Raw genomic sequence first — 13,920 nt, forward strand, 5'->3', positions numbered from 1 at the left:
TTGGTATGATTTTTGTTGGTTTTCGTAAGAGGTCTCTAATGCTCATCAAGGCTGCATTTATTTGATCAAGAAAAGCAAACAGTAAAAACAGAAATACTGAGAAAACTGTTATTATAAAATGCAATGATTTCAATTTAATTTTTTATTATTATTATTATTATATAGTGTTCCTGTGGTGGCAAAGCTGAAATAAAAATAAGAAATTCAAAAGAACAACATTTATTTGAAACAGAAATATTTTCTAACATTTCTGATCAATTTAATACAATACGTCCTTACTAAATAAAAGTATTAATTACTTTCTAAAAACAATTCTTATTGACCCCAAACTTTTGAATGACATAGAAATGTACATAAACAAAATAATCATTATGTGGAACTATATATAATTTACAAAGTTGTAATCGAAATTATTCAACCCTTCAACCCAGGTTTATTGGCCAAATTTACTAAAACTAAAGGGTCAGCCAAAAAGAAAATAATTTTTAATGCAAAATAGCGAATTGCAGAAACCTGTTTCTTTAGAACAAAGTGAATCAATCAATCATTCAAAAGAGCAGGGATGAGTATTATAAAGTAAATACTCATTTTGATTTGACCTTAATAGCACATTTCATCGATTAAAAAAAGACAACCACAGAGGAGTTGGAGGAACGTGAAGATCGCCTCATTAGCACGGCTCTGAGCTTGTTCTGTCAGTGTGAAGAACATCAAAGATCAAGGCTTCAAATGTAGCACGGTAAAGGGCTAATCTAAGTGCCACAAATAAGGTGGAAGAACACGGTTACAGTCGGTTTCAAAACCAAAACACAAGTCCTCACCATCAAGAAGGTAATAGTACACTGTGTTGCACAGTCAGAAGCGTCGTCTTCTTGTAATCACACAATAATGGATACGTTCAGCCCTCAGGGAGACAACGCTCACAGTCAGTGGCCAGAACCACACAAGATAAGCATCAGAAGTTGTTATCTAATGATTGTTATTTTACTGACGACCAAGGGGAAGAAGAAAAACACCAACCAATCAATCCTTGCTCTTAATTGATGAGTGTGTCTGATGGACATTTTGTTTCTCAAATCTCTACATCTCTATGTCCTGTGCGCTGGACTGTCGCAGTGAGTGAATAGTGAATACTGTCTGATGAATAAGAGCACAAGGTACCACAAAAAAAAGAAAGTAAGTAAGAAAGAAAAAGAAAAATCCACCCAAGTTATGGACTGAATTTATGGGGGAAATCATAACATCCCAAAAACAATATGCACAAAAAAAAATCTGTGTTTCCATTCCATGTGTTCAAGAACAAAAACCTGTCACTTAAAAATTATACTTAAATTCAAATCATGTTTTACCAAGTTTCAATTTTATCCATCAAAGACGCATTAAATTGATCAAAGCTGACAATATAATTTTATTTTAGATTTTCATAATTTTACAATGGATTTCGATTTCAAATAAATCCTAAAAAAAAAAGTAATATAAAATTATAAAGCAGCACAATTGTTTTCAACATTGAGCACCGAATCAGAATATTATAATAATTTCCATTTAAAATCATCTTTGCCATCATCACAATGTTTTTGAACAAATAGGCTAACTGCAGCCTTATTTCACTTTTTAATGAAATAGAATCCGTGTAAAATGCTTTGGTAGAAAAAAAATGCAATTATCAATCATTGTTGTCGAGTGGGGGTATTTGGTATTTGCTTTGGTGGCGAATAGAGAAAAACAACTCATTCTGTTGGTGTGCAAAGGAAATAAACAGTCATCTTCCCATCTATGTCACTCTTGCACGTACACGCTCAGACACACACAAATGAGAGAGCTGCCAAATGAGTGAGTAATCCATCATGGCTGCCATTTACCAGCCCTTCTTTTTAACAAAGCCTTGACGGATGGGAGGAGATAAGGGTCTGTGTGTGTTAGTGGAAATGTGAGCACAGTTCTTTCAGGCACGCACACACACACACACACACACACCTGCACAAGTAGCAGTGGAAGCTGTGAAAGTCACGTTCACTCATCAGTCTTCTGATGCCCGGTGAACGGTGGGGGGTGTGAACTCATGCATAACCTATTCATACCCCTCCTCCCCCAAGGTCTCCTTCTCAAATCACTGCAAACACACACACAGAGCGTGTGTGTGCGTGTTTGTGTGTGCGTGTGTGTACGTGAGAGAGAGAGAGCTGACCAACGCTCACCACAATTGAGCACTGAAGAACCAGTGAAAACCTGTGTGAGCAACAAATGTCCCTTAAGGCAGTTTGCAGTTCACTCAGCGGCCATCATGGTAACATTCCCCGGAAGGGTTTGAGCAAGAATGGATTCAATTTGTCAAGTAACATTAAAACTAAATATAAATGTTACAGAATATTTCTATTTTCAAATAAATTATGGTATTTTAAGCTTTAATTAAGAACAAACACATTCACAACTGTTTTCAACATTAATAATAATAAGAAATGTTACTTGAGCATCAAATCAGCATAAGAATGATTTATGAAGAATCATGTGACTGGAGAAATTATGCAGAAAATGCACACTTGCCATCAATAAAATATATTTTTTAAATATATTAAAAGACATAGAAAATGGTTATTTTAAACGGCAATATTATTTCACAATATTACGACTTTTTTATATTACAACAATAATATAAAACAATATTACGACAATAATATACTTTTTAGAGGGCTTATTAGAGACTTATTTCAAAAAACATTAAAAAATCTTACCAATCATTTGTACTTAAACATTTGCACCATCATGTACTTAAACAAAAAAAGAAAAAAGACCACCACAATCTCTGTTTGTGAGTATTATGTTTCAAAAACATATTTCAAATAACCAACGAGAAATAAAGTGTGTTTCTTTATCTCAAATCACTCAATGTGTAATTCTGGAATGTCTAGCATTCTAGACTAAGGGCACGTTTACAAAACAACAATGAACTAAAAACGGAAAGATTTTACCTTTGCGTTTTTCACGTACAGGCGGCAACGTTGTCAAAACGATAAATGACTAAAATCGCTGTATTATTCATGCCAGGCAAGTAGTTGGCGATGTCACTTTGTATTCACTGAACACGTAATACGCATGCATGACGTCACCGTTTTCAAAAATTTGTGTTTTTGTAGTTTACAGAGTAAAAACTTTGAAATTAGTTTGCATTGCCTCCAAGACCAAATTCACCCAATATATAATTCAGCCACTTGATTTATTTTTCTTTTTTTTTTGTAATCAAAAATATTGTATTATGTATTTTATTCTTCAAAATAGCAATCAACACTAAGTGCCCTGCCCTACCGTTTCTCCGTCCATAGGGGGCGATGCAAAGATCTGGAACAGGATCAGTTTGCAGAAGTATACCTTCAGCAAATACGAGTTTCAACTACTCTCAACAAACAGATTTACTTGACACTTACAGCCAGGTTTGCTAGAGACAGGATGGATTCACATATTTGCCCAGCATCTTGGTAATGCCTCATCTATAACTGATGAAGTGGGGCGAGGATGGAAAGGAAAACAGGAATAAAAGCAGCACAAAAACAGCCTAGCACATAAAGCGTGTTTGAAATGGAGGAAAGAGAACAGGTGTGGCTGTAGGACATTATTTGCTCAGTCATGCCACCGGCTGTGCATTACAGCAGCGCCATCACTTCTGTACAATAGCTGCTATTAGAAATTCATGAAGGACTCCCTCAGACTGATATGGCCTCTGGTGACGGAGGTAAAATACAGAACAGCACAAAAAGTTCTTAACACTGATACTTCAGTTTCAAAATGTCTTTAGAACAGATAAAGTGTTATAAATGTGAGAACTTTAGGTCACATATTGAACATTGCACTGTTTGTTACTGCACTAAAAATGACAACATGCAAATAATATGAATTTATTTTGCGAAACTGCTTGTAAATATACTTTGTATGTACTATTCTTCCTGTAATTATTTAGATGTAATTTGGTTATTATGGACACTGAAATGTGTATTATTATACTAAAGGGCCGTTGAATGCTTGAATCTGATTGGTTGATGAACGTTCTGAGGTGTGCAATTATATTCAGGGAACCGCACGGCTAAAGTAGTTCCAGCAGGTCTTGGCCTCATCACAGTTCCATATCACTTCGCGTAGTCAACTGTAATAACGGACAATATATACAATTCATAACAAGAGAAACTGCAGCCCCATGCGCTTGATCTGCAATTTTCAATGTCTAACTTCACAATCAATAGAAACATGCAGTTTAATTTTAATAAATAAAGTATACAGTCCTATACATAATCAATAAAAAATTTAACTGAATATTTAAATAAATTGATAGTCCTGTTGCATGGGTTTTCGTAATTATTGAAGATAATATTAACAAATAAATAAAATTGATAGGCCTATACTTGTTAAAAGGGCTTTGTGTTTCATTTATTAGTCTAGTCTACTGTCACTAATAGAAAAAAAGAATGAACGAATTAATTAAAACGAATTGAATTAATAAATAAATAATAATATTGACGCACATGCATCTCTCTAAGGCCGGTTATGAATGTAATTTGATACTTATGAGTCATGACTAATCATGCACGCGTTTTCAGCGCGTTCAGTCGGTTCACAGCGATGTTTAAAATCTGCTGCATTCACAGTCAGAGAATGTGTCAGTCGTGAAGTGTGTCCAGCATTACTCTGCTATCAGCGGCTCAAACCTCCGTTACTAACTCTAAAATGACGTTTTGGAATTAGCAACGGAGCATGGGTTTAGATGCGCAAGGAATTAGTCCTACATACAAGAGCGTTTTAATGACAAAAAAACTTTACAAACGTCTTGAAATACATCATCTGAACAATATTTCGAGGTGTGGTAACTGTAGTATAAGCGGAATAATTGACTCCAGACCGTTGAATTATTATAAAAATAATGCACACCCGAGGTGTAACGGCCACTCCGCTTCGCGTCGTGACCACATTACCACCTCGGGTGTGCATTATTTTTATAATAATTAAACGGCCTGTCGTCAATTATTCCTTACTTATACTTCTCTTTCGAATTATGTTCTCTTTCTCGTCTATTTGTGCATGAATGGACACACATATATGCAAAATTGTGTCAAAATGCCCGTCTCTGTGAGTATCATTGTAAAACAGTCACTTATGGCTTACGTGAATATAAACCATTGAGAAAGAAAACAGATGCGTATTGTTATATTTGATCTGTGCATTAGGTCTTAAAGTGACAGTAGCCTAATATTCCTGCTGCTATCTATGTCAATGTTAATCAAACAACAAAATACAGATAGAAAATCCCTTTTGTAGCTTCAACAAAGATGGATTATATTTGAAGACTATGCCGTGTTATTTTACATTTGATTAAAACATTGTTGTACCTGAATACTGTTAGACTTAACTGAAAAACATAGGCTAAAGCACTGTACATTTCATTTGTATCTTTGTTCTATTGTATTTATCTTTTCTTGTAATTTGTTTATTTTCTATGCAGATTCCATCCCCTACAAAACCACCCCAATCATTCTAGAATGATTCATTCTTTCCAAACAGAGCTATTTATAAGGTGAAAATGTTTTTATATTGCAATATGTAATAATCGCAGAAAACAAAACAGCACGCAGCCCTAGTTTGTACTAAGATCTTTCTGTACTCCAGATGTATTCAACGAAACTGCTAATAACTTGAACTGAAAGAGAAAATATGTGAGTTCTGCAGCACATTTTCAAACAGCTTTCTCAAACACTCCCAATGTTATGATAGCGCCACTATAAAACTGGGATAGGAGTAAGCGTTTCATCATAAAAAGCAAAAAAAATTCACACTGCAGCTACAACCATGTCTCACTGAATGTTCATGTTTTGGGGCAAATAGAAACCCTAACCTTGGTTAACCGACATTTTAATGATTACCTTGGCAATAAAGCCCCCCATTTAATGGAAAAGATGCTCTTTCTCTCTCTCTCTCTCTCTCTCTCTCTCTCTCTCTCTCTCTCTCTCTCTCTCTCTCTCTCTCTCTCATTATTAAAACCGATGATAATAATAATACATTTAATCATTTAGAAGGCGATTTATAATAAATTGTATTATGTATACGTAATTTATATAATAAATTGTTTATAAGTAGGCCTAATAGTCATTTTTATTATAGTTAAAAAACACACGTTTTAAATAAATTCTACACTTTAAAAAAACAGAAAATTAAAGGGTAAAAAAATGAAATAATTTTTTAATAAAAAAAAACCCCGAGATAAAAACAAGCTCAATTTGTGTATTTTAACAGGAGAAAAATTGCAGACAAACCTAAAACCATCCTAACATCAAGCCATGGACTCACCCTAACAGCAATGTACTTTTTTCCTTCATCAGAGGTACACAAAGAGCCGGACAGCATGAGACAAGTGTCCATTCTCTTCTAACAGTGAGGGATTAGCGAAGCCAAATGCAGCTACATTCTTGTGTCCACTCTCCCCCTCCCAAAGTCACGCAGAAGCATTTACCAGCTAGCCTGTCCTGACGGGGTACGGCAGATGGAGGAAATAGCACACAAGACTGGGATGCCCCTGAGCCCTCCTTTGCCCCAACGGACAAAAATATATATTTTTAATAATAAGGCTTTCTAAGTTAAGTATCTGAACTTATACTCATCACACATTTACACTTATGTCAGAAGAAAAGCCCCACTGTACCTTTCCTCCATCGCTGCTGTTGATCAATGTGGCCCTGCAATAGCTGATCCCATCAGACAGGCTGGGTGAAATGGGAGATGAACATGTAATGCAATTTACTCTGTGTCTCCCTACGCGCCTCGGCCGCCGCGCCACTCAGAAGGGCCTTCCCACTACGAAAACGCTCAGGTCAATTCATGTCTTAGTAATGAGTTTTGCCATGCCGGTTATATCAGCTATAATATTAGAGCGATGGCCCAGTGAACAAATCCAGCATCTCTTATGTCCACAGTCAAGATTTTCTCACTGAACTACGATCACAAATGGCCAACTGGGTCGCACCTAGACAATGACATTAACAAAGACCCCATGAAATCAAATCAGCATTTTTGTGACTTTTAGTCCATGTCTATTGGATTTGAGGGCACCTCTATTCTAAGGGTTTTCAAACCTATTAAAAGCCAAAGGACTCCACGAGTCACTTTATTCAGGAAGAATTTAATAAACTGACTGAAGTTACTGTAAAGACATTTCTATTTCAAATAAATGCTGTTCTTTTGAACTTTCTATTCATCAAAAGAATCCTGAAAAAAATCATGGATTTTTATCATGGTTTCCGCAAAAACATTAAGCAGCACAAGTGTTTTCAACATTGATAACAATAATAATAATAATAATAAATGTTTCACCATGAATGATTTCTGAAGGATCATGTGACACTAAAGGCTGATTTATACTTCTGCGTCGAACTGACGCCGTAGCTATGCAGTAGGCTGTGTGTAGCGCGCGTACCCTCCGGCACACCCTGACGTGCACCTCTCCAAAAATGTAACAACGCTTCAATTCTACGCGGACGCAAGCGCTGTGATTGGTCTGCTAGAACCCCTCCCTCGGGTTTCACACGCTCCCTCTGCATGTGTAATTGCGCGTCAACGCGGACAACGACGCAGAAGTATAAACGAAAACCAACGCGTTGCCTACAGCGTAGTGGCTCCGGCGTAGGTCCGACGCAGAAGTAGCCTATAAATCAACCTTAAAGAGTAGAGTAACGATTCTGAAAATTCAGCTTTGCCAACACAGGAATTAATCACATTTTAAAATATAATTCAATCTGCATGATTCTGAATAAATTCGACAATCGTATTTTTTTTTTTTGAAATAGAGATCACGATGCTGAAGACAACTATAGACAAATATATAAAATAAACCCAACACAGCACAGAAAAATTAACCCACTAAAATACTGAAACATTTCAATATTGTACAGCAACGTATGGTACCATGGCATCATATGTAAATATCATGAAGTATGAATGTGTATCAATGGCATTTCCATCTGATACTCTTGACTGTAACAGTTTTAACACGGGTGAGAGAATGTCGCAGCCGAATTATCTAAAGTCGCTTATCAAAGTTGTAAATGTTAATGTTGCATATTTAATGTTGTAAATGGCAAATGTAACTTGGCACTTTCGTGTGGTAAGGGGTCATAGCCAACACTGATATTTAATTTGCAAAAGCTTGGAATTTATGTAACGCACCTGCGGCCTCTTGGCCAACAGCCACAGCAGGATTCCCAACAGCTCAGCTTCTCACAAAACTGGGATTTAAAAAAGGAGAGCTGGCGAGCTGGATACCACACATTTCCCATCTGGTCCTGAACTGGACAATAGAGACATTCATGTGGTAAAGGGATAAGTCTGGGAACTGGACCAGCGTAGACTGTAACACACCGCCTCATGATTGAGAGGACTGCTGACTCCGGTGACGCCTCCTCCCTGGATTTTGAGGACCCGGGGTGCTTTCACCTTGAGGCAGTAAGGGTCTAAGCAATTTACTTCCTCAACTGAAAGCTTCAGGGCAGCTCAGCAGGAACCTCAGACAGGAAAGTCATTACCATTTTCTGAATTATCATCTTACTGAAGAGTGTGAGAATTTGATTGTTGGACTGAATGTGCCTGGCTGCTAAAATGAAAATGATGGTGTATGATGATGAGCATAGATTTGTGGCCTAAACAGTGCTTGACATTAACTTTATTTTGCTGGTGGCTACTGGCTAGTGGTTTTCCAAAGATACTAGCCACTCAGCATTTTCACTGGCCACAATTTTGACAATTGATACCATGGGGGAAAACGGGTCGGCCATATATGTCTTTTTAATATTATCTCTAGGGGTGCACGATATATCGGCCATATTGTGTGTTAAAAACATTGTGTAATTTTTGTATTCTACTTATAATGTCGCCTTCTATCCCCTTATTAAGCTAAAACACATTATCTGAAAAGGTTGCATTGCAGGCCTAAAAGTTTGTAATGTGCTCCTAAAAATGTTTTACCTTACGTACGTGATGCTTGGGAAAAGAAAGCGTCAAGCCCTGCAAACTAATGAAGACAGAATGGCAAATGATGCTGGAGTTTTCAGTGCTGTCAGAATAAAAGTCATGCATGCAGTCAAAATAAAAGTCCAGATTCCACACATTGGCCAAACAGAAATACTTATCGGCCAATGCCGATAATTAAAAAATGCCAAATGTCGGCCACGGCAATATATTAGTTGACCACAATAGTCAGAAATATAGTAATTAGACAATTAATTAAATAAATGGCTTAAATAAAATTTAAAATAAAGGAATAACTTCTGTTTATTTGTTTTGGTTTGATTACATCCACATTTTGCTTCTGACAAATAATGAATGAGCAACTCTGGGATTCTGAGCCTCCCAGGTGCACTTGAAGGAAACGACAGTTCTGGGAACAAAGTGGAACTAGACGTCACATAAGGCAGTTTTTCCAAACAGTTTGAGTCGAATCTGCCAAAACTCACTTTGAGATTTTACCTCACCGGCCTCGGATGTCTGTCATCATAGCCTAGGGAGCGGCGTACAGTACAGTCACACGGGGCAAGAGAGGGTAAGACAGACAGCTCAGCTCACACCGCTGACTCTGGGAGACGTTGGTGCGCTATAGACCGCCCCCATGCAGTACTGCTGAACTTTGGCCTTGTGCAGATCGCGACTAATGCAAAGTCAACAATCTCCCTTCACAGATGGCATGGGCCATGGTGGGAAAAAGAACAACAGAGGTCTCTGGGGCCAAACTAACATACTTTGTTTAGCAAACTCTGGACCATGGCAAAACAATTAGGCTCGGCATGATGATGAAGGATAAAAGAAATCTGATTTTGGGAACAAAAACACAAACTTTCTTTTGCTTCCTTCACTCCTAGCATCCATTTGAAGTAGTGCATAACCACCCTGACAAGCTGCCATTGAAAAAGCACTTAGCAAGATACGTTTTCCCATTCTTTCTGCAAGTAGGCCTATACCTGAAGATTGGTGCCGAGTTTGAGTGACAGCACAACATCGAGCCTCAAAATTATGCACAGGCTGTAACAGCCATACCTCAAGCAACAGACTGCAACAACGAGAGCTGTTAGTTATAGTGTCTGACCTCATATACACATTTAGACAGGCCTATATCTGGGAAAATTGGATAGTACAGAACACACAATTTAAGTGTCTGCTTTTTTTAGTTTTATAGCTAGTCAGGCAACTGCATAAAAGGGAATTCAGTGATGGTAAACCAAGTGAATAAAAAATGCCTGCCCTTTTATCAGTGCAATACACACTTTGCAGTAGTCTGATGTTAAATTGTCCACAACAAAGAAAATAAAAAATATTATTATGATTATATTGTCTGCAATATTTGCTTCTTATTTATTAAATCCAGGCAATTGGTTGATGAAACATTGATTAAAATCGAGATACAATTTATACAAAACTAAATTAACTTTAAAGAAAGGCTTTCCACAAAACAAAACTTAATGAAGTGGTCAAAATCATGTCTGACCCACTCCATATGTCTCCCGAAATATTGCGCATCTTTCCTATCCTACTCATGATGTTCGCTTTTCGTAATCAACATAGATGAAATTAAAAAATAACATATTATTTAAACACAAATATGAAACTTATGTTTAAGTTTTAAGTTATGTTTAACAGTCACACCACTTCGCTTGCATGCTCTGGTGTGTAGCCTATAGCCTACATGCTTTTGTGCGTGCTTTCATGTGGGGGAGGGGTGCGATTTTCAAATAATTCTCAGCGATCATTGAATATTATTTTTACTTGAAATGCCCATCCTTACTTTGTACTCATGTTGGTTTCATATGGTTTTGAAAAAACGTATAGGCCTAGGCCTAAAAATTTTCAAGAATGACTAAAATGTCATTCAATGTAAAAATTACACTACAATTCAATATTTTGGGTCTGTAAGATTTTTAATGAAGTCTCTTATGTTTAGCAAGTAATACTATTTATGTGCATTTATATTGTCACTTTTGAACAATTTAATACGGCCTTCCTGAATAAAAGTATTAATTTTAACGAAACAAAAATGATCCCCCAATGTTTTTGGTGAGTCATTAAGGTAGTGCCCTGCCAATGAACCAAATAGGCTATCTAATGAAGAAGAAAAAAAATATTTTCTGAAATTACTGAGATATTAGTAAGGAATGTAACCTAACCTCCGACTAGCCAAATCCAGACAAGTTTCCACAGCCATCTGCAGCCAGAGAGCACAGTTCTGAGGGTCCAAAGTGTTCAGAAATGGGACCACCTGTGCACAGGACGAGTGATGACCTGGCTGCCATCGTCATTTGTTACGCTTAGACTCCCATTACATCATCAGCTTAGATAGCTGGGAAATCCATCTCCTAGTGTCAGATTCCTTCACCAAAAGAAGGTCACAGTCTAAACAGGAAGTCCCCGGCTGGAGAGTTCCAGCCCTCCAGTTCTGAAAAAGGGCTGATGTGAGTTAGCAGGGACCTTGGGTCTCACTGTATGAGTTACTTTTTCAAGTGATGGAGATTGACGCTTTCTCCTTGAGGTCTATCCATTTGCATTTAGCACTGTACATTAATTATACGGCCTGACGCAAACAGGATACATTCAAGGATGGGGACTTATATGACAAAGTGCTTACCATGAAAAATACAAATGAGAACTGACAATCCCTGTGATAGTATCCTCATGAATAAACTCCATCACGGCTTCAACAAAGGGAATATTCCACACAAAAGCATAATTCATCGGCACACTAGTCTTAATACAAAAGTCTGTGCTAAGCTAAATACCGCAGGTATCACAAACATCCCAACAGGAGACAGGTTCTAATGAATCTAAAATTAGCATTTCAGAGCTTTGTCAGACTATTACATTTGCTGTCTGCTCAGAGTAAAAATACAAAGTACACTCTCTTGCGTATTCTTGGGTATTTCCCTAGGGAAATAACTTATGTGCAACGACTACAACATAGCCTGAGCTTAGCATAAGATACCAGACGTTACAGTGTGCTTAGTTTCAGGAGAGAGATCTAAATGTCTTAATCAATCTAAGCAATCTTAATCTAAATGTCTTAGTCAAAAAATACATTCCTAAAACAGGAAGCCATCAGTTCCTTATGGCACATTCCCATGATTCTACACATAACTAGCTACTCTAGCTTTGATTGACGCACATGATTCATGCATAATCTAGGAATGGGATGCAGCAGATAACTGGTGATATGAAAGAGCATATCAATAGCTGGGTCATTACACAATAACACTGTGATTCTGTTTAGTGTCTGATGATTAAAAACTATGAACTTTGGTACTTTGACATAAATAATCAACATTTTAGAGTACTGTTGCTCTATATTGAGAGGTAAAATGTTGCAAGAATGTAAAAAAAAATCAACGTTTCCTCATCCCAGTAGCTTCCATTTCTTCATACTTATTGACAGACCTCCAATCCAATATTATCAAAATATTGAATCATCACAACTAGCAGTTGGGTTTTTACAATGGTTGATGCCATTATCTAAAATACAGGATGACCAAAAAATTAGAGATGTTCACTAAAAAAATTCATAAGAAAAAAAAGTTGAAGAAGCAGTCAGTAGATTTGGGAAATAATGGAAGATCTAGCCCAACAGACACAATCATCACCCACTGTAAATTGTCAAGCAATCGGCCATGCCGATTAACTGGTTTGCATTTCCTAAAAAAGACCTTGAGTTTCATTCATATTTTCTCTGCTGGCACCTTTGTGTCCGTCTTCAGCATGTCCCGTCTCTGGCCTGTGTTAACGTCCTGTTTACACAAACTCCATAATTTCCACACAAATTACGTTTTAGTTCAAGCTACACTGTGTAGGAATTACTCCCATCTAGTGGTAAAATTGTATGACTACCCCAACTGAATATCACTTTCTAGCCCCTCCCATTCTGAAGGGCGTTTTAACTCCTACGGTGGCCGTATTATTTCAAATCTGTCGGCAGTCGCGAGTAATCTCCCCCTCGCATTCGTCACGGTGCCACTGAGTGTAAAAACGCAAAAGGCGAAGCTTGAATTTCCAGGTATGTCCCTCTTTGGCTAATATATTTTCAAGATGGAGGCGCAACATGGCTTCCGTCATTCGAGCAGCTCACCCGTATGTATTATAAGTGGCAGATTCTACGCTTACGAGAATACTTGATTAGTTGGTAGAAGTAATTATACATTAATGAGCACATATAATTTTGAAAGAACAAATTGGTTTTTGAAAACGAAAAACCGTCCGGTCGACCGGTGCATCTCGAATCTCACAAAAATATTTTGCGCACCCTATGTTTCACTTTGCTTGAAATTGCCAGTGTCCATTTTTGAAAAGGATAGGATGATTTTCAATTCCAATTTTGATACCACAGCAAAGACTAGCCTAACAAATACCATTAAAGACAAGTAAATTTACTTAAACTTTAAAATTACGAGCAATAGCAGAAATAAATACAAAAGGACAAACATACAAATGAAAAACAGTGCTTTTCAAGTTTTTCAGGAAGGTCTAAGCAGTCTTCAGGTACAGAAACTGAAAAAAGTAATAAAATGTAAAATAACACTCCATAGATTATGTAAATATAGAGAAATCATTATTAAAGTTACAAAAATCAAGTCAAGAGCAATGAGTGATTTTTTTTCTTTGTCTTTTGTTGTTTGATTAACATTAAAAACACAGACAGCCGTAGGAATATTAGACTGCTGTCACGAAGACATAGGCTAATGGCCGGATCCAAAATACGGTTAAACGTACGTTTTATTTCTCAACTGTTGACGTTAACTTAAGACATAACCGACTATGTTTACTAGGATACTCGCCAAGATGGAAATTTTAACAATTTTGTTTGAATTTGACAGTTTAAGGGCAAGACGACTTGAAAGAGAACTCGAGTATTTGCGCGCT

Source organism: Phoxinus phoxinus, assembly GCF_949152265.1.
Source record: "Phoxinus phoxinus genome assembly, chromosome: 5".
In the NCBI taxonomy this organism is placed as follows: domain Eukaryota; kingdom Metazoa; phylum Chordata; class Actinopteri; order Cypriniformes; family Leuciscidae; genus Phoxinus; species Phoxinus phoxinus.